Source organism: Apteryx mantelli, chromosome 3 (genome assembly GCF_036417845.1).
Source record: "Apteryx mantelli isolate bAptMan1 chromosome 3, bAptMan1.hap1, whole genome shotgun sequence".
NCBI lineage: Eukaryota > Metazoa > Chordata > Aves > Apterygiformes > Apterygidae > Apteryx > Apteryx mantelli.
In genome coordinates, this window is record NC_089980.1 from 88,251,743 (window position 1) to 88,273,044 (window position 21,302).

General features: G+C 39.2%; 1 long non-coding RNA gene across 2 annotated transcripts; it reads left to right on the top strand.

Annotated features, from left to right (window-relative positions):
- The first annotated feature begins 2,748 nt into the window (after positions 1-2,748).
- Positions 2,749-7,433, top strand: LOC136991590 (uncharacterized). 2 transcript variants are annotated; one of them, XR_010883782.1, is made up of 2 exons: positions 2,749-3,196; positions 4,317-7,433. It is a non-coding gene; the product is annotated as an uncharacterized lncRNA (long non-coding RNA). The 2 variants fall into 2 exon arrangements; XR_010883783.1 differs by lacking the exon at positions 2,749-3,196 and adding an exon at positions 3,390-4,172.
- The last annotated feature ends 13,869 nt before the right edge of the window (positions 7,434-21,302 follow it).

Sequence of the window (21,302 nt, forward strand, 5' to 3'; positions counted from 1 at the left end):
AGGATCACAAAATAAATTGTGGTTAGTCTTTAGGAACTGTCCAGTTCTTCCAGACAGATAATACGCAAAAATATGCAGTGGTGCTTAGAACACTTGCTAATTATTTAACAGAGGGATTTCCCACACAAAACACATTTAAAAATTGAAAAGATTCACTATTCCTGACCTGAACATTTAAAGCAGATTTTTATTGCTCATACTTTGAAACACACAACTGCAATTGACCCCGTCCTGCAGTCTGAATTGAGCTGAATCCTACATAGTACTAGAGTATAAACCCACAGACCTTGCTGCAAAACGTGTTCATGATAGGAAAAAAATGCACAATCGTATCACTAGTCAGGAGTAAGAATGATTTCTGAAGACTGGACAGGAGGAAGGAGTGAAGAAGAACAGGAGGTGATTTCTAGATCTGCCTTGTCTGAACTTCAGTTACTCATGTGCCTCCTGGTTTCCCTGTGTCCCTGTTTACTGAACCTTAGAAGTGATCTTTGCATACCCAGGCCTTTCCTGTGAAAGTCCAGAGGCAAGTGCTACAGCACACAGCATTTTCCAGTAAATCCAATCTATACAATAACGTTGTACTGTTTCTTTTAAAAAACATTTTAAGCTACAGCCTACTATGTAAAAGACACCTCTTCCAGGTGATTTCTCATTCTGTTTCTAGCTCTTATTACAACCAATTTACCCAGTCCAGCCTGGAAGCTTTCTCATATGCAGTTCTGCAGGTCACCACCAGAAGCCTTTTTAAAACACTTGCTTATCTCAAATCCTCTAGATCAGTGGCTGTTTGAATCTGCGTATTTTTGTTAGCAGCTTGAATGCCTCGCATTTAGACCCCTTGCAATCCTCAGACAATGAAGCCTGGCCTGATGAGTTGCTGCTGTTTCTAACAATGACTCTGCTTCAGGGCTTCTTTTCCAGAAACCTCAGTCTCAAGGCAGTTTTATAGTATGCCCAGGCCAAACTAAATGCTCCTCGATGCTGAAAGGCGCAGCTCTACTTCCAGACATCAGCCACATGCTCCTGCCAGTTCTGATCTAATAGTGAGTTCAGAATCCTAAATGGGAAAAAAATTAACACAGCAAAAATAACTGAAGAGTTTCATGTTGGGTTAATTTCCTAACCAATCTGTCACAGGCTTAGATGAATTTCATTGCTAGGGGAGAAAAGCAGTAGAAGTACACAGCTGCAGTGGCCCTTCTGAGGAAAGGAATAACTTATAGTAATACCTTCAGGTACATTATAATCTGGAGCACTGCAGTATGTCAGATGTTGACCACCGCTGAAACCCTAAACCAGGGTATTGTATGCAGTCTTCCTCTCAAGAAAGGGATGTGGACATTATGCAGTGTGTATCACTGGAGGATTTCTGGCAGGTTAGAAAAATATCTTTCATGAAGAGCTGGTTCTGGTAGGGGCAGAGGATGGGGATACACAAGATGACTTGTTTAAATGAGCTAACAGTTGGCCACCACTTTTCAACCTCAGTTATTTTCAGGGACAGACTTGCATAGAAATCTGGGCCAGGTCTCCAACATATTGAAGTACAGAACAGATTACAAGACATTTTCTGCCATGCTACCATGTGCATTTGGATCTTGTTTTCACTTTTCTTTTTCTGTTGTACCGTAACACCAGTTCAATTCCATCTGTGATTGCAGTGCTGGGAACACAATAGCAAACAAAACACTGGTGGCTAGAAGCATCTATCAAGTTTTAGCATCTAAAAGCCATTTCTTCTATCCAAGGAACACCACCTGTCTTTAACAGGAGAAATGTAAAGGAAAACGGGCCAGGTGGCTATATCCTACCAACATTATGCTTCATAACCTAAATGTGCCAAATACAGACCTTTTAACCAGCAGCAGCACTGGGGGAATTTCCTACCCATGGTGTTCTGTCAGGACCAAAACCAAGCAAATTCACAGAATATCAAGGGACAAGCTGTGCATTTCTCAAGGCACAGTTTGAAAAATTGAAGTCGGTATGATTTACCCCTTTTGCAGTATCACAGAGGCCATAGGGAAGCACTGGATGCAAAACAGAGCAAGGTAAAAAAAAGTAAAAAAAAGTAAAGCAAGGGAAACCCCCCCACCCCAATTGCTGCAGTTATTTTTAATAGACAATAGCCCTTTGATCTTCCCTTTAGCAGAGGCTTGTGATATGGCTTAGTATAAAACTCTCACAACCAGTGAGCCCACCTGACTGCACTGAAGCCTCAGTGTGTGCTGTACCAACACCCTGAAATTACCTCATATATTCAGAGATTACCACCAGAAGTAATCACACTGCTCTGCATTGCCAGGGAGGTGGAACACGGGCGTCCCTGAAAATCCCTATTAAGGGCGGGGAAGGTGCAGTATTCTGTAATATTGGCGTATTTTGCCTGGCCGCGCAGGTGCGGCGGGCCACTCCCGCTCACCTCCAGGCGGGGGGCGGGGAGGGCGCGGCCCTATGAGTAACTCGGCCTGACATTCACTGCCGTTGCGCTCGCCTGAGCACCAACCACCCCTTCCCCCCCCCCCCCCCCCCCGCCACCAACGGCCGCCCCTGCTGACATCACCGAGGTGGATTTAAATAGCTCCACAGCCCCGTGCCTCCCGGATACAGCGCGCCCCATTGGCGGCGATGGTAGCCTATCGGCGCGCCGCGCCGCGCCCTCCGCCAATGGCAGCGCCGCCACCGCCCCGCGCTTCCCCTGTCGCTAAGGGAGGGAAATACAGCGCGCCGCGGCGGGCTGTCATGTGCGCCCGGCCACGCCGCCGCCGCGGTCCCGCTGCGCTCGCCTCCCTCCCTTGCTAAAATGTGCATTTTCTGAGAAAGTGAACCTGTTTTTCCCCCCCCCCCCTGCTGGGCGAGCTGTGTAAGGTGGTGGTGCCTGCTCGGGAGGGAAGGGAGAGGTTTGCAGCCGAGTGTGGAAAGTGCAGTTTTTGCCTTTGTTTTAAGGGCTCCGGTAGTGACACCCTTGGGGCAGTGAAATGGAGCATAAATATCAAGCGGAGTGTAGCTCCGCTGCGCCTTTTTTTTTTTTTCGTGGAGAGCTTAAAAACAAGTCGCGGGTTAGCCAGGCTCGCTGAGGCTGGACAGCGGGGCTCACGGAAGGAGGAACGGGATGAAAACCAGACGCGCCTCACCGTGCCGCTCAGCAAAGCTGCGAAGGAAGAGAGGAGGAGGAGGGCTCGGCGCGCTGCAGGTGCCGTCGGGGCGCAGGGGCGCGCCGGCAGGGCGAGGAGCGGAGCGGGGCCGCGGCTGCCCGCCCGGGGCCCGCGCCGCGAAGGGGCCTGGGCGCTGCTCGCCGCGGCGCCGCGGCTCGTTAAGATGGAGGCGGCACGTAAGACTCGCCTGAGGGGAGCTGCGGGGCAGCGCGTGGCGCAGGCGGCCCCGCGGCGGCCCGCGCGGTCTCCCTCGGTCCCCGTCGTGCGCTGCCTTTCTGTTACGGGGCCTGTTGCTCTCAAAAGCAGGTTTTCAGGTTTAAGGGCTCTTGTCTTGGAGAGCTACACGGTATTTTTATATGAAGAAAAATTAAGTTTCAGACTGAGAAAATTTAACTCATTTCACTTGCTGTCGAGCTTATCGGGCTTGGAAGAAGCATGTGTTAATCTGCTTTGCCATCAAGCCATAACAGCATTGCTTGAGACACCTCTACCTAGTTATTGTTTACTGCTGCACACACTCCAAATTCTGCTGACTTGTTTCTTTCCCATATCCAAATATGTTAGTACATAGCCTAAATACCCTAACAGCGTTCAAAATAACGTCAGTGTGCGTAATTGGAAGGTGAGTGTGTGTGTTAAGGGCTGTGAGCAAAACACAGAACTGGGCTGAGACATTTCTTGGATTTAATCTTGGTTTCTGGCTCTGCCTGTGGCTTTGAGCAAGATGCTTAACTTTTTGCCTTCCTGCTGTTCCCCCCCCCCCTTTACACCTTCATACCCAAATAGGAACAAAACTTATGTCACAGGAACGCTGGGAAGATTTTTTTTTTTTTTAAGATAAAAATTTCTGTGCAGTATGAAACATTATTAAAGGAGAAGCTGTGACTACTTTTTAGAGAAGCCCTACTAAAGGAAAAAATTCAAAAGAACAACTCATTCTTCCCCCAAAATAAAAGCACCAAAGAATCACAAATCTGAGGTGCATCCCAGTTTGTATCCCTGTGATATAATGCGGTATGTGTCAAGGTTTCTTTCCCTTTGGGAGAGGGGAAATAAGAAAGCCTTCCCCCTGTGTTCCCATTTCTTTCTTCTTACCTGCTTTCCCTTTCAGTGAAGGATGAGGATTGTCAAATCTTATTTCCCCTTGTGTTTTTGCAGGACTTCTTGAATGATTCAGAAATAAGCAGTAGGAGTATTCAGTGATTTCCATGGAAGGAAGGTACAAACCATCAAGGCCCCAGTTCTCTGCCATCTTGAGCCTTTCAGGGTGATTTGCAGCAGTACAGATACGTGTGAAGCACTGAGAGACTGAAGACAGCGTTTAAACCTGACTTCACTTCAATGTAAATGATCACATGAGGTTCAGATCAACAGAGAACAAGGGGTAAAATAGCAAAAGCACTATAAAATGTCTCTTTTAAAAGTAATATTTGAGTAGTTTAAGGAGCTATATAAAAAAGGCTTTTCTCCACACATATATATGTTTACATGTCCTAACAGAAGATGATGAACCACATTATCTTATGTGCAAGATTATCTCTTAGGTAAATCTGTATCACTTTATTGATTTCAGGGGAGCAAGATTATGTCTTAGGTAAATCTGTATCACTTTATTGATTTCAGAGGAGCTATAGTGATTTAAGTCAGTTTAAGCAACAAACCCAGCTAAGTTTTTAATGATTGGAATAACATTCTCCCTCTCTTTCGGTCAGATTTGCCCTTCGTGTTACTTGTGTTTCATAATCCTACTAGCTCTCTATTTCCTCATTACAGGACCAGCATCTCTATTGTAAAAAAGGAGCAGACCTTCTTTCCCCCCCCCCCCCCAAAAAAAAAAACAAACCAGGTTTTCTACATTCTGGTTTTCATTTTCATGTTTAAATAAATTTGGGGCCAAGCTCACCTCTTTTTTTTTCCTTTTTTTTTTAGGCCAATTTAATTTCATTTATTTATGTTGGTATTTTATACCAGTAAAGCAGAAGCAGATCTCAGAAAAGAGAGTGTGTTTGATGTGCCAGAACCCTTTAGGGTTTGATAAAAGACATGGTATCATAAGTAACATCTCCACTTTTATTCTTCTTACATTGGAACGACAAGATTGAATCACCATTTTTAGCTATTCTTCAGCAGAACTCCTAATCTATCAATGTGTCGGCTCAACAGCAGTTTTCTCTTCACACTAATGTGAACCAGAAGAGTCCAGATATCACAGATTTTGACAATATTATTTTATCTGAGACTGCATGTATTGCAGAAGTTTGAATAAAATGAATTAAAGGACTTACTAGATTTTCCTAAAGATGTAGAAAACATGAAACATGTCAAGTACAACATTTTAAACTCATTTATACAGGATAATATTCATAAGTTAGGTGTTTCATAAGCCTTCTGCTATAAGCTCTATAAAATACTTTTATGATAAATAACAAGTATAAGAGCAACTCTGGGTCCTGTGTCTTTTCATATGTCTCAGATTGCCCTCTATGCTGTTACATAATGCATTATAAAGAAAAAACGTGCCTTCATTCTCTTTGGATCACTTGGGCATTGATAGTACTAAGTCCTTTCTCCAAGTCCTTGTTATGCAAGTCCTTGCTACTGTTAATAGCTGTCAGTTCTGCATGGTTACTTAAAAAATGAGTTAACCACAGATTTTTTGTGAAGTTCATTGCATTTCTGGAATTTAAAATGAGTCAGTTCAGGTGCTTTGCTCCCTTTCTCAACTATAAATTATTATGAAGAAACAGGAAGAAAGTCCCATTCATTCCAATGTATCACAAGCTAATCTGCTTTTTGTTTAATTGGTTCTGTAAGCATATTATATTAGGAGTGTCTATGCACTTCTCCAGAGTCAAAGCACAGTGGAATAGACCAAAATACAGTAATGTTTTGAATGTTGAAAAATACGGACATTTAACTAAATACTGGAAAAATACATAGCGTAATAAAAATCTGTGACCAATTATTGAAGTTATTAGATAATAAAAATCCATATAGGCACTAAGTAGTAAAATCTGTATGATACATTATAAGCAGCATTCAAGTGAAACTGATGAGATATCTGTAAAGAACAGGACGAATGATATTTTTAAAGCTATGATGTTCTGCATTTCTTTATTTGGGAAGTGAAATTTTCCTTGTCCCTTCATAAAGACATAAAATTAACAACAAGCGCTTCAAAGAATTAGGTGGGTTGCTTGGTGTTTAATTTTTTCTCTATCATGCACAGAGATCATGTGTGAAAGAAAATCAGGAGAAACCTAGTTCAGTTTGCCAATATCATGTATCTTCCCAAGTAACCTCTCCTTTAACAAGGCCTCAGTTTTAAAGACACTGAATCTGGAATATCTCAGAGCTCATAATACTGGTTATATAAAGAAAAAATTCTCACTCAGTCTACACATGTACTACTTGTATATTTATACTACTTATGCAAGTATACAAGTAGTAACTCAGTGAAGCGCCCCCTTGACAGAAGGGTTTTGTTTTGTGTTCTCTTAATTGATCTATTAGTTTAGAAATCCTCTTTTTTATTGCACGTGGAAATTTGGGGGACTAGTTTATATGTTTATTTCCCTTCTAGTATTCATTTTAAAAGGTTCAGCTATATTCTGTTCAGGTTTTAGTATGACTCATGGGAAATAATGCCTTTGCTAGCAGTAGGTTGGGGAGGAGGAATGCACTCTAAAATCGTATACCTATTAAACTGTACTCTAGTGAGAGATTAAATAACTAAGTACAATGGCTGAGACAGGTCATTTGTCACAGGTGCTCATGCAGTTCTGTGTTTTGTTTTAAACTGGATTCATCAAGCATGCTAAAAGGAGGAAGCAATTTATGTCTGATATAAAGTTTTTATCCAAGAAGAATAAATGGGTTAAGTTTAAACTGGTTTGAAAATACAGGAAAACATTGCTGGACAGTTGACAGCTTGATTTGGTAGCCAAAGTGGATGCAAGTAAGTAGATTGGAAAATGCTATTTTTGCAGTGTCTAAAATATGTTACTTCAATAATAGGAAAAAAAATGTATCAGAAATGAATTGCTATGGAATAGAGTTAATTTTGTTATAAGATGCTTTTGTCTATTAAGCACAAATATTTTTACTGTAAATGTCTGAATTGTTTAGATTATGAGGGGTACTGATGCTGTTAAAGAGTAAGCATGAAATGTTGATGTCAACATCTGATACTTAAGTGGCATATACTGCTTTTACAATATTTCATAAATGTATAACAAGTTCAGTAATAAAACTTTGTGGAAATGCTCGAGATAAGCACTGGTGTTATATTTATTTCCATTTTTTTGATAGGGTTATTACCATATGTAGTGAAGTAGAATACATATAAGAAGGCCCAGGACAAAGATTACTTTAAAAGGAGGATTTTAAAAATGAATATGGAACTCATTCTTAGCTTTTATTAGTTGCTATCTCTTTTAATATGATCTTCCTTTTGTGAGTTCCTTTCTCTCTCCGTTCCCTCAGAAATAGAATGTCCCTGCCCCGAAAAGGAGAAATATAATGGCTACAATTAACTTCCATTTACTGCAGCAAAATGATTTTTCCCCCAAATAAAATACATACATTAATCTGCTAGGTTTTCAACTATTGTTACATACGCAATTTCTGAAAAAAGGATAGTGATGGCCATTTTAATGCAACCTACTACACTACAGTGGCTGTAATCTACCATTTTTTCTCTTTTGAACTAGTAGTCAGATGTACAGAATTGTCAGACTATTTGCTTTTAAGTATCTGAAAGCTGATTTGGAAAATATATATTTTAATACAATAAATTTTGACATTTTAGTCTGCGCTTCCTTCTGAGTTTTCTGAGCAAATGCTAATTAAACTGATGATAAGAAAAGCACGTCTTACATAATCAAGCCTTCCGTTTTTCTATTCTCTGCCACTTAGCTTTCGTTTTCCTTTGAAAAATGAAAAATTTTGAATCAAAAATTACTACTTCATTCTAGTTACATGCATATTTCCATGAGACTGCGTAACTAAGATATTTTTATGTATTGGGTAAAAGAAAGCATTAAAAAATATTAACTCATTGGGTTAGCTAAACTTTAAAATCACAGTAATCATTAAATACAGCATTATCTATTATGATGTACCTGTGTACCATGAAGTCTTTTTTTCTTGCATGGAAAATTAGGATACTTCTATTTATCCTTTACTCAGGATAAGAAAAAATAAGAGCATTCTACCATTTTTTTTTACTCATTGTAAAGCTGATGCTCCTTAATAAGGGAGGTGGTTTTAATATTCAGCTTACTGAAGACAAGACATAATTGCTGTTGACAAAATCTATAGCAAATGAATAAAATGGTGATCAGCTAGAATAATTACAAATTGAATCAATTACAATGAATAATATTAAAATTTTATCCTAAATATGCTAACATGAAGTCTTACCATAGGTGGCAGTCAGCCTTCACTATAGCAGGGATGCCAAACTTTTGGTTCATGGTATTCCTACCTATGCTGAAATTATTTTGATGGGATATGCATATGTACATTTACATACATACATACATGTCTGTGTGTTGGAAGAGAGGTAAAGAGGTAAAATTAAGCTTAAAATTAATTATTAATTTGGAGGAATCTGAATTACTATAGATAAGCAAAAGAAATTCTCATTTTCCGAAGAAAAGATCCAGGTAATAGTTTTTAAAAACACAAATAATTTTTTATCTATCCCTTGCTGATGACTCATCTAAAAGGAGTAATGATAATATAGAAATAAGCATGTGCCTTCTCAAATTCGGTAGAAAGACAAGCATCTTGCCAGCCTTGGAGAAAATAACCCCATACCATGCCCAGTCCCCTGAACTGCATTTCCATTTCCTAGACCATTATCTGTAAATTACAGAAGTGCTGCAGTGACGACATTCTGCTCTAGAAATCCCAGCAATAATCTCCCTTAAATATATAGCAAATACAGAAAAGATACTCAGCGTGAGCCTATCCCTTCCGATGTGGAGAGTGAACCTCCACGCTGCGATTCACTTTCTTTTTGCAGAGCTTCCACTGACACCAGTGGCAGCCCTGCACAAGAGGAAAACGCTGCCTACAAGAGCAGAGATCCACTCAATTTTGCCCTCAGCTTTTTTAGGGCTTTACATGGTTTATGAGGATTTCCTTTTGCAATATAAGTAAGGAGGCACTTGGGACCCCACCAAAACCGGTGGGGATAGAAAGAGCTAATAAGACCAAGTTGTCTCAGTCTAAAACAAACAAAACTTGTGAAACTACACACGTGACATGCTAAAACCATAGAGCTCTTGTGAGAAAAGAAGGCAAAACTAAAATTCTCAAGTAGGTAAAGTCGTCTTCTTTTTACTATTACAGCTATATTGGGATTTTTTTCAGTTAAAATGAATCTACTTTTGTGTAAAGCTAAACCATTGTATGCATTTTAACAGAGGTCATGAACTAGCACTTTACAAAATGGAAAATTTAAAGAATATACAATTATTTGTTGCTACAAGAATACTTCAATGTGATGCAAGATTAGGGGCTCAGAATTGAAGAGAACGGTGCAATACTGTTAAAACAGAGGGCCTAATTCTCCTTATGCAAGAGTAGCAACTACACTCATAGTTGTATAAGCAGAAGCAGTCAGTGTGATTTCACAGACAAGTAGGGTATTTCCAAATATATGCAACCACTACATGCCTAATTAGACACTTGCCCATGCACAGCCCCATTTGTTCCCCAACTATAATAATTATGAGGATTACACTCTACATTAATTTACACTCTTTTGTGACGCAATTGAATACAAGATAGCAGGTGGTGGTAAATTTTGGCTGGTGGCAAATGTGTGAATGTGATATGCATTTTGAAAATGAAAGCTTTCAGACTCAATACTGATCCTGACATAGGATACAAGACTGGAGAAGACCTCTTCAACCATAGGGTCTGACCCCAGCTATTGTAGACAGCCATGTCGTACTATCAAACTTATTTATAGAGGTATCAAACTCCATCTTGGAACTACTTGTGTCATAAGGTAGCTCCTTATTTCCATTCTTCTAAATGGTTAAAGATTTCAGATGACTTGTATTCACAACCAGTTTACACTGTCGTGTTCTTGTGACATCTTTGACTCTTTAAATCGCCTCTCTCTCTCCCCATATTAAATCCCTTCCATTCTGTCACCTCTTGGGTTTTCATATAGGACTGCCAAAACCTGCTCAGACTCAGTTTTGCAAAAATAGCCATGCCATACTTGTCATAAAAGAGGATGTCTTTCCCCAGCCAGTCTTCTAACCCTTCTTAGCAACTTTTCCACTTCTCAGTATTTTTTTTAACATGCATGATTAGGAGTATGCACAGTACTCCAGATAAGGTCTCATCAGGGCCTTTTATGGTGTCATGAATACCTTCCTATCCATGCTAGAAATACAGCAACTAATATTTTGGAGTGTTTTTAACTTTTTGATTTTTTTCAGAGCTACATCATACCAGCATCTCACAGTCCTTGAGGACTCACTGGAACAGTCAACTTACCCTTCTTTATGGATGTTGATAGCAAAAGCTCTTACTCATTCCTGAGTTTATGACCTTGACCTGTGCACTATTCTACTGGTATTGCCTGACAATGGTGTCAGGATGCTTTCTTTTTGTAAGAAGAGCGTCATCAGTTTCATTTAAGCCACAGGTTTCCTGTGAAATTTTTGGCATGTCCAGATTTGTTCAGGGATCTCTACACTTTGCACAACTATAGACATGAGCTTGTACATGCATGTGATATGGTGCTAGACTTTGCAGATGAGCTGGCTAGCTTAGGTCATGAAACAGACCTGTGTCTAGAATTGCATTTCCCGAGGCACCTCACAGTATGTTATTTCAGGTAAGTCTTCAGTAAGTCCTACAGTGCTTCTGACTCCATGTCCTTCACTGGCTTCACTTGACAGCTCTGGGAGCAAGAGCCCAAATTCTGAAATATTTTCCCAGAATCAGTGGAGGAAGCTGGACTTAGTGTCACATGATATTGTTTCTACTGATCTTGTCGTTTAATCTGCAGTTTATGGGTTATGCCTGTAAGATTGAAGGGAGATCAGGGTATACAAGAGTTGTGTGGCATTCTTAAATAATGTGTAAAAATAAGAATTTGATTATGTTGGAGGATTTTATTTGTTTCTGAAAATTAAGTAGCCTTATGACAATTAATCAAGCAAAATTAAACAAGCAAAAACTGTTTTTCTTTCTTCTCTTTGTCTTCCCTTGGAACTTATTGTATGAAATTTGTATTGTGGCAATTTTATAGCAACTTTATTTCATATATTTCACTTCTGTGCCTGCAACACAACTAAGAAGCTTGACCAGCATTGTTTATCTTTACAGTAAAGAGGCCGTATTTAAGAATTTTTCCTTGGTTTGGAGTATGCCAGGTTCCAGGATATTGAATAAAACCCATCATGTAAAATGAATTTTATCCCCTTAGTTATATGATGTTCCAGTCCTCCTTTGTGTTAACTCTGCCCCAAACAAAGTTTGAAGCTGTCATCAACTAATCATACACCTACTTCCTAGGTGAAGTTAGCCAATGAAAATAATTAATAAAATTGATTTGCAATTATTCTTTAAGGAAGTCCAGTAGTAACATTCCTCTAGCTTGAGAGTTCCCTTTCAAAACAACTTCACAGCCTTTTATTCATATTCAGTTCTTATAGTAATTTCTTTCTTAGCTTAATTAATTTTTTCAAGTAGCATACTAACAAATGTTTTCATGAAATGCAGTCAGATTAGGTCAACTCTATTTCTTTCATCTAGAAAACTAGAGTTTGGCCTTTTTTTTTAATGTCTGGCTAGTGTGGCACAATCTATTCTTAGCAAAGTTTTGTGGCATTTTTCTCATTTTCCATTTATCCTATACTTCCTTGCATCCAAGCTCTTGATGATCAGTTCCATTTTTTTTTCCCCTTTTAAACTCTGATTACTTCTAATATCCTGTTTGAGGTGGCTGCTCTGCTGCTTGGATCTGGAGACCAGTCTGTACAGGTTTACCTATCCAGAAATTAAGAAACTCCATTTTGCTAGTGCGTTTCCTTAAATTTTCAACATTTTCCTCTCCGAAACCAAATACTACATTTGAGATCCATTCTTATTCATTCTCCCATTCAAGTTAAACTGAATTAGTTCATGATCACTCATGTGTTATTTTTTTCTATAATTTCTGAAGTGCATTCTAAGAAGAAATCAACAGTGGTGCCATATCTTTTTTGCAGTTTTTCTAATGGAAAAAATCTGTTGACTATCAAATCTAGGAATAATGGAACATTGCAATAAACAGTAGGACTTGTTCTCTGACCTGTATTTGGAAAGTCAGTCAGACACCATTTCAAGTAGCATTCTACTTAATAAAGAATTATTTATAGAGCTGAAAAAAATTATAGTATGTTGTTATCACTCTCAACATAATCTCTATCTACCAGGTTTCCCCAAAGTTGCTTTAAGTTCTGCTGATTATAGCCTTTCTTTTCTCTCGTTTCTTCAGTCCAGCTCATCATTAACGTAGAAGGCTACTGCAGTGCAGTCTTTGTGACTACTTAATACCAAGTAGAGTGTTAACACTTCAGTTTTCCTTGATGTTTGCCATCCTATCACATAACTATTAACCTGATTTTTTTCTTCATTTGTATTAGAAACAAATATGAAGATTGCAACAGATCCTTCCCTTGTTTTGCTTTTAAACCCTCGCTGCCAAGTGTAGCAGAGATGAGTGGCCTAGGATCACACCTAAGCGCAAATGCCTCAACACCTTCTTCAGGAGAGCAATCCTTGAACCTTTGGTTGCTCTCCATTATCTTGTTTTGTCTTCTTTACTACTGGCAGGTTCTGCTCAAAGTCCATTGAGTCTATACTTCCCTGAGTGGCTTCCAAGCTATGACAAAGTCAGTCACAAGCCCTTCCACCAGGCGTTTGCAGTAGGCTTCTCTCCGCTCTTCCTGGCATCCCTTTTTGCAGGAGACTCACATCTTAGACCTCCCAGTAGGCAGCACAACCTGCTCTTCTTTTTAACTTTAGTCTGTTGACAGTGTCTCAGTTCTTGCTAGTAAGGAGCTTCTCGTCATATAGACCTGCCTCTGGCAAGTCAGATTCAACCTGAGTGAATTTCAGGTTTTCCTGTTTTCATCTGCACATGTTCATTTCTCTCCGTATCTCTTTGTATATATCATCTTTCCTATACAAGGCATTATGGGAGAGAATAAAGGACAGGATAATCTGCAGACAGAGGAAAGCAGAAATGAGAGCCAGCTGATACTAGGAAGCAAAAAGAGGAAAAGCAATGAGTGGGACAAGCTTAAAATGTCTCTCTACATCTCTTGATTCCTGTGATAGGTGTGAAGGCTGGTTCTTCCGGTTTTAAATGCAGGTGGTCATCAGAGAAGACTACAGTTTTGAGCTCCTGTTTTGCCCAATATGTATGAAAAGTCATATTTTGCCTTTGATGGTCCAAGCACTCAACAAAAGTTGCTCGGGTTATATGTGTTAATTAAATGATTTCAGCTAAGACTCAGAGTCACATGTAGTGCCAAGAAGTATGCTTTCCCCATTTCTGATGTTTTAATCAGTATTTCAAAGCTTCCTTTGCAACCTCCTCCCACTTCTGAGTTTTGCTGTGCACCATCTTCTGTGCAGAGTAGCTAATATATGTATTGCATTCTGTTGAATTAAGAAAGTCTTCAGACTGAATTCAGACCTGGATCTAGTTTGCTGTTGGACGGCTGGCATGCGACAAAACTGCAAAGCCATCTTTGGTGGAGCATCTCGCATGCCAAGAGTGAGTTTGAAAGAGTCTAATCATCTAACGACTATACTCTCTATAGGTCTATGGCTCCTGTCTACTCTGTAAACAACAGTTCATCAAGGGCTACATCAGATACGGAAATTTCATTCAAAAGGAGGTAAGACTGGTAAAATACGTTGTCTTTTCTCTGAGGCATTGCCAAACCTCATTTCCCTTGTGTCCTTGGATCATCATGCCTACAACACTTCATTCAAATTCATTCACCAGATAATAAGCACCAAAGCCAAAACCAAACTGTTTTTTGTCTTTTCACCTCTGTCTAAAGGATTCACAGAGAGTCACTCACAGGAATGATGGTGAAACATGGACTTTCTTGGTGTCTTTAGCATGTGTACTGAGAAGGCCACAGAAATAAGAGCCTCCAGATCCCCCAATTTACTGCTCCAGGATTTTCACGCTTCACTTCTAGTTCAGCCAAGAGCTGGTCGTGATTTAGAGATTTTACGAAGTCTAAAAGAAATTCAGCATAGCTAAACAACTTGTAAGGTTGCTACAAGTATAAAGACATCTTTTAAAAAGCTGAAGTTATATCCAAATGAAGAAAATAGGAAAGTATATCCATCCAGCAGGTTATATATGTAACAACACAGTTAAGTGTATCAAAAGTGAGTTTGAAAAAGAATTCATGAGCTAGCATGACAATGATTTTTAGGAACAGTTCTAGAGAAAGACCTTGATAACAGACCATTATCCCTGATGACCAAGCCAGGAAAACTAGTTCAAGAACGGAATTAGTGAACAAATGGATAAATGTGGCTTATGGGGAAAGAGACAGGCAGCTTTTATAAAGGAAATTCATGCCTTGGAAATCCCTCCGTGTGGAGAGAGTGTATCAGATTGATACACTTACATGGAATTTAAAAAGACATTCAACAGCATCTTTCACAAATGCTCTCAAAGATGCTAAGCTGCCGTGGAAGAAGAGGAAGGTTCACCTATGGACAAATAACTCATTAAAAGATAGGAAACGATCAACAGAAATGAATGATTAGTTTTCACAGTGATCAGAGATAAATAGTGGAGTCCTCTGGATGCTGTGGTGAGACTAGTGTTATTCAGCATGCTCCAAAATGTTCTGGAAAGGGGGATGAATAAAAGGTGCAGTTTTCTGTCAACACAAAGACAGTAGGAAGGAAGACGTCATGAAGCAGAGTGACTGAGCAACCAAAGGGCAGATGCACTTCAGTGTAGGTAATGGTAAAGTGATGCCCATGGGGAAATAATGGGCTCTGAGCTGGCTATTACCACTCAGGAATGGTAGCGTGGGGTTGTAATGGGTAGTTCCGCGAAAATACGAACGAACTGCTCAGCAGTGGTCCAAAAACAGGCAAAATGTTAGGAATTATAAAGAAAGGGACAGGGGACAAAATAAAGAACATCCTTATGGTGCTGTGCAAATCTTTTCTGCAACTTTCCAAGTGCTGAACATGTTTGTTTTACCTAGCTGCCTTTAACATAAATGCATAGCAACATGCCTGTTTAAAAGCATAGCAAAACCAAAGCTAAAAAGCCAAAACCAGACAAACAAATCACTCTACTCAAAAAAAACCACTTTGCTTCACATGCTTCTCTTCCATCTTTAGAAAGGCAGAGAGGAAAAGCAACAACACAGGACAGATGTTAGTCATGACACTACTGAAAACAGAGGATGCTGCTGGATACTGATGAAGATGAATATGTAGAATAGCATAGTTTGACTATACTTTGATCCTTATTTGCACCTGTCTTCCCCTCTATTATCCTTCTAGATTTAATCTACTAATAATTATAAAGTAGTTGTTACAATGTCACACTGGAAATCATGAGTTCAACTGGAATTTTTCCTACCCATGGGAGCTTACGAGCTAGCATCAACACAGAACAAGACAGACCTGAGTATCTGAGAAGGTCACAGGATGGCCCATGGGCCACTGCTGTGATGCAGTTGGGAAAGAAGCAAACACAATTCTGGGGTATAACAAGAGCATTTGAAGTATTTCCAGTATCAGTACTGTTTTCCGGACCAAATCTCATCTGCAGTATCATTCATGATTCTGGTCACCTGTGCTCAGGAAATAGGAAATGTCACCAAATGCAGAAGGAGTTGTTCAGGACAACAGAGAGCTGATTAAAAGGGTTATATTCGTTAACCTAGTAAAGGAAAGACAGAGAAGGGATAGTTTTAATAAACATATGAAAGAAGTAAACACAAAAGTGGGAAAAGAGCTAGCTGAGCTATTGAACAACATGGCCATGAATAATATTGAAACTAGAATTTTTTTAATTCTGTGAAGAAGGTAGTTCTAGGGCAGCTTCCCAATAGTGTTAAAATAATTCATTTTAAAGCAAGACTTGGTCAGCTTCTGAATAGGATTATTTGTCCAGGTTGCCTGCCCCAGTAGAGCTCTGGACTGATCTTTCTACGTTTGCATTTCTTTCTATTATATTTATGGTTGCATTAAATGTCTTCAGCTCCTCTTGCCCGGGAAGAGCTTTCTCCCTCTGACTCCCAGAGCATTTCCCTTCCATGTTGCTCAGATACTTGTGCAAAAATGAAAACTGTGTAGAAGCAGGGCTAGATGGATTTAACAGACCCTTTGCAAGAAATGGAGAGTGCTTGCAGAGCTGGTGTTCTGCCAACAGGTCTGCCATATGTATGATGAATGTTAACGTTCTTCACCACTGTAAGGCAGCAGCAAAAATTTTTAAGCACGGTGATCAATTTTGTTCTCTAGCACCTAGTTGAACATCAGTAAATATGTTATTAAGATGCTTCACAGTGTGCTCCTGTGCAGTCAAGGTCAAAATATAGCCAGATACTCATCTTAATCGCTCCAGACACTTTTCTAATGTATTTGTACACTGCCGAGACAGGGGTCCCTGGTCTGAAGTGGGCCACCTGGATATTAAAAGCAAATTATAACTGATAGTATATTGTGTTTATGCAGTCAAACTGTCATCTAAAAATGGTGGTGAAACCTTGTAGTTCAGGCTTCTGAATCCTGTTAAAAAATTGCTTACTTTAAATCACTCCCAAGGTATAAGATAGGATGCTGTCTTGTAGACAGTGCATTCTCTTGAATATTTATATTTAACTCCCTGTTTACAGTCCATCAAAAAAAAAAAAAAAAACAACCCAATACTGAGAGGAACTGTATTTTGAAATAATTCCACTGTATTACAATATTTTTGTTGTCTATCTGTTTTGTAAAAGTATAGATAAACTTCCTTTCCACTCACCAGAAATATGGGACAAGGTCAAGGCTCTATACCCATGGTACACTGTACACTGCAGCTAGAGAGGAAAGATACACTGACTTCAGGTTTGTGTACTGTCTCATATTTGACCTCTTGCTTTGACTACTCATTTCTCTACTCCTCTGAGTAATCAATCCACAGTTCTACAATGCCAACTTTTTGATCTTATGTTTTGTAGTGTGCTGGAGAAACTTCTGCTGGAGTAAAATTAGATCACCCCAGCTTTTATTTTGGTTATTCTTTTGCATTTCATACAAAACAGAACTTTGTTGCATTCTACCATATATGGAAGCCAATCACAACAATATATGCTACACAAATGGATTCATTGAAATAGTTTTCATTGAAATTCCCATTTCTAGGCAACCTAATTTTACTACTGAAGCATTTTGGTTTCCTTTGACCCCTAGATTTTCTTATTCTTTTTAAACCATTGAAAAACAAAGGATGGAATCATGGTCCCCCTGAAGCACTGCAAAGTGTGCAGAGCACTAAACTGAAATGAAAGTCGAAAGTGTTTGAAGCTCAAACAAAAGCTCTTTGGGCACTATACTTGGCTTAGAGCAGTCTTCTTAACTTTTTAGTTCAGAAAACTACCTAACCTTTCTAGGAAAAAAAAATCCATTTATTACCTTGTGCAGTGTAAATACAGAGGTTTTGATTTATAATTAAAAAATTGACTGAATTATGAAGATTAGTGGCTTATCTGTTTTTTGAGTCCCATCCTCTGTCTCTTTGTTTGTTGACTTGTGTATGCATGAAAGCACACGTATGTTTTAGTTTGGGGGGGTTATTGCATCGCTTCTGGAAAAATAATTACTGCAACAGCTTTGGAGACAATTTTCTAATATTTTGCAAAATCCAAATAGTTCTTGAACTGCAGACCAAGGAAAACGGAGTTAGGTGACATCAAAATTGACTGCATTAAGGTGTTTATTTATCAGAAAAGCCTGAAGCTACATACAATGGACTAATTTTCAGTAAATCATTATTATCAGGTATGAAGCAAATTCTTTATTAATTAATTAGCACAGTCTTTGGGCATTCATTTCTACATATAGATTCTTTTCTTAGGAGACAGCAGACTATGAAATCTTTATTAGTGCAATAACATTTCTTGGCAAAAAAGGGTATCAGTTAAGCAACTGCAATCAGCGTGAATTCATAAAGGAGATATAATACAAGGCGAGTCTATTTGAGTAGCACCCACCATGAAAAGCACATCTTCTATATGATAAACCCTGGTAGAGATCAAATTCACAAAATCAGTTGTGTGAAAATGAAACCATATGGACAGCTCAAGAAATCAGGATTAACTGTGGTGCCTAACTCTTACATGGTCATTTTTCTCCCAGAGGGCTCTTGGAGAAGTACAGAGAAAAGAAGAAATGTGTTTGCTGTCACCCAGTAGGACAGCAACAAGACCGGACTCGTGTCTCCTGTGTCTTGACCCACCGATCTGTAAGAGATAGGTGACTACGTGGTCTTTTGCCTAGGTGAAAGTGGGTGCATGTAACATTACTGAACTTCAAATTAAGGCTCAATGCGATCTGAAAAAAGAAAATACCCCCCAACATTCCCATTCTGGCAGCGAATGCAATGAAACTCTCACTGCAAACTGCAGGATCTGGAGGTCAGATTTGAGGGGTGCCCCTCTTTAACTTTGGGGCATGGCCACAGAGATAAAAGGAGAGAATGGAAAAGTATAGTAATCTTCTAGATGTGCAGCAAAGCTATCCTCAGAAACCACGTAACCTCCTACCGCATTTTCTTTGTGCTTGAACTCTACCTTTTCTAGGACAGAGAAACATTTTCAAAATTGCCTCATCATCATAGCATTTTTTAAAGGTATAATTTTCAGCTCTTCCACTGACTGCCTTTTGGGCAAGTCAGTAGCTCGCTTTCCCATGATTTATTTGTCTGTGTCATAAGGTTAACTGTATTTGCTTGCTATCATAAAATGCTGGAGGGTCCTGCAATTAATGTGGTTGCAGATTGCTGTTTATCTTGATGGGGAACAGTATCGTCAGATACAAATATATTAATTTCCCTCCTGGTGCAGAAGGTTTTCAGGAAATAAAAGCCCATTCCTAATCAGACAGGGAAATGAGGGCAGCATGGCATATCTAAAGTGAGATAAAATATTTGCAATTTTAATATAAGATGGACAAGTAAGTGTGTTGATTTAGTTTTTTGGAGGAGAAAGAAATATGAAAAATGGTAATATTATTTCACTCAAACTATACGAAATCCTATTTCTAATGGAAAAAAATTCAAGCCTATTCCTGGCTGTTTTAAGATGCATTGTCTGCTAGAACATCTGTACAACTTTTGGAGAGCTCTTTATGTTAACAACTGCGTTAAGCAATATTCTGAAATGGAAGTTTTACAGCATTAGGTTGCTCTAGGAGCATTATTGTCCAGAACATGCATAGTATTACAGGGAAGGAAGCAAAGAGATCAATTTCTTGTCAAATTTATAGATACTTGCTTGCACTTTGACTAACTAAAGGGCCATCCTGGTAAAGTAACAACTGGTTTATGAAGCCACTTACTACCCCTCCACCTTCCCCCCCCACCCCCGGGTTTTAGTACGCTTGCAGGTTTCATTGTTTAATAGCATCCCTGACAATATTATAAAGGAAGAGTCCTATAATCAACAAGAGTTTAATCAGTCCTATTGAGTACAAATACCCAGGATTTAAGATGAGACCAAGACCACTCGGAGCCAGGATTCATCTACTGGAGGGCACTCAAAGACTATTCAGATAAAACCATCTTATTTCCAATGACCTTTTGTGAGACAAGAGCCAGGGACGCAGCCAGGAACCAGACTAAGTCTGTAATCTTTACACTCATCCATACCTACAAGCTTCCTGGATTGCCAAAACTGACACATTTGTTAATTGCTTTTTAAATGGACGGTGTAGCAGTAAAAAATTACCTCCTGGACTAACTGGTATGTTGGAAATTCTGACAGATACACCCTTGTTTACAGCAATAATTATCCTTTTAATATTACTTACTTTTTTAGGCATTTGTCCAGGGCCATAGCTACTACTAAAAACTGTTAGTACAGATCTGTTAACCAAAAATTTTGGATTGACCTCACCTGACTTTAAACATCTACAGTGCATACATGTTCTTGTCTGAAATCCTCTTATACTTGAGAGAGTATAATAGTGTGTGTATATATACATATACATATGTATATACACACACAAACACACACACACACACATATTGTATAACAGGCAGTTTTACACCATAAGGCATCTCAGTCTAAACTAGTGATCTAAAATAGGTCATGTGGGTTGTGCTCCAGGATGTCTGTTTGCTCCATTGGCTGGAGGGAAGCTGGACAATTTGTTTGGATCCAAGTGTCTAAGGTTTGGATGTGATTCGTCACAGGAAGGTTTTTCCGTTTAATGGCTAAATTCCATCTCACTTGCACCCCTTCTTTCTCGCTAACAACAATGAAGCTGCATGAGCTTAATTAAAGACAAGTTTTGGTCCATTATCTCAACCTGTTAATGGACTCTGATTTTTTTCTATATTTTATGCCAAAATGCTGGGGGTGGGGACATACACAAACATTTCTTATTCATTGTATTTGCTTTCTGATCAGGGATACAACAAGCATTTCACTGGGTGTATACATATTTTATTCATTTCCTAGGTTTTATTTTGCATGTAGCACAAGTATTTGTTTTGCTGAGTTCTCAAAACCTCTGGAAAAAGACATACTGCCACATAAATTTTTTTCTAGAAAACAAGCAAACAAACCAAAGAGCCAAACTCTTCAACACAACGCTGCTCGGCTGATTTCAATAGAAACAGGCCAGTTTACACAAGCAGGGGATGTTGCCGGCACTCTTAGAGGTGAATCACTGCGGATGAAAGGTAATGGCAAAATTTCCACTGACCAGGATTTTGAGTGAAAAGGACATCCACTTTCTGTGTGCGTATTAGGAGCACCTGAGGGAAGAGGCAAGTTTTATTTCCTGGTGACACATATGAAACACCCTTTTATTTTCAGCTGTGATTTAGACATCCTTATTTTAAAACTGTTGTACAAT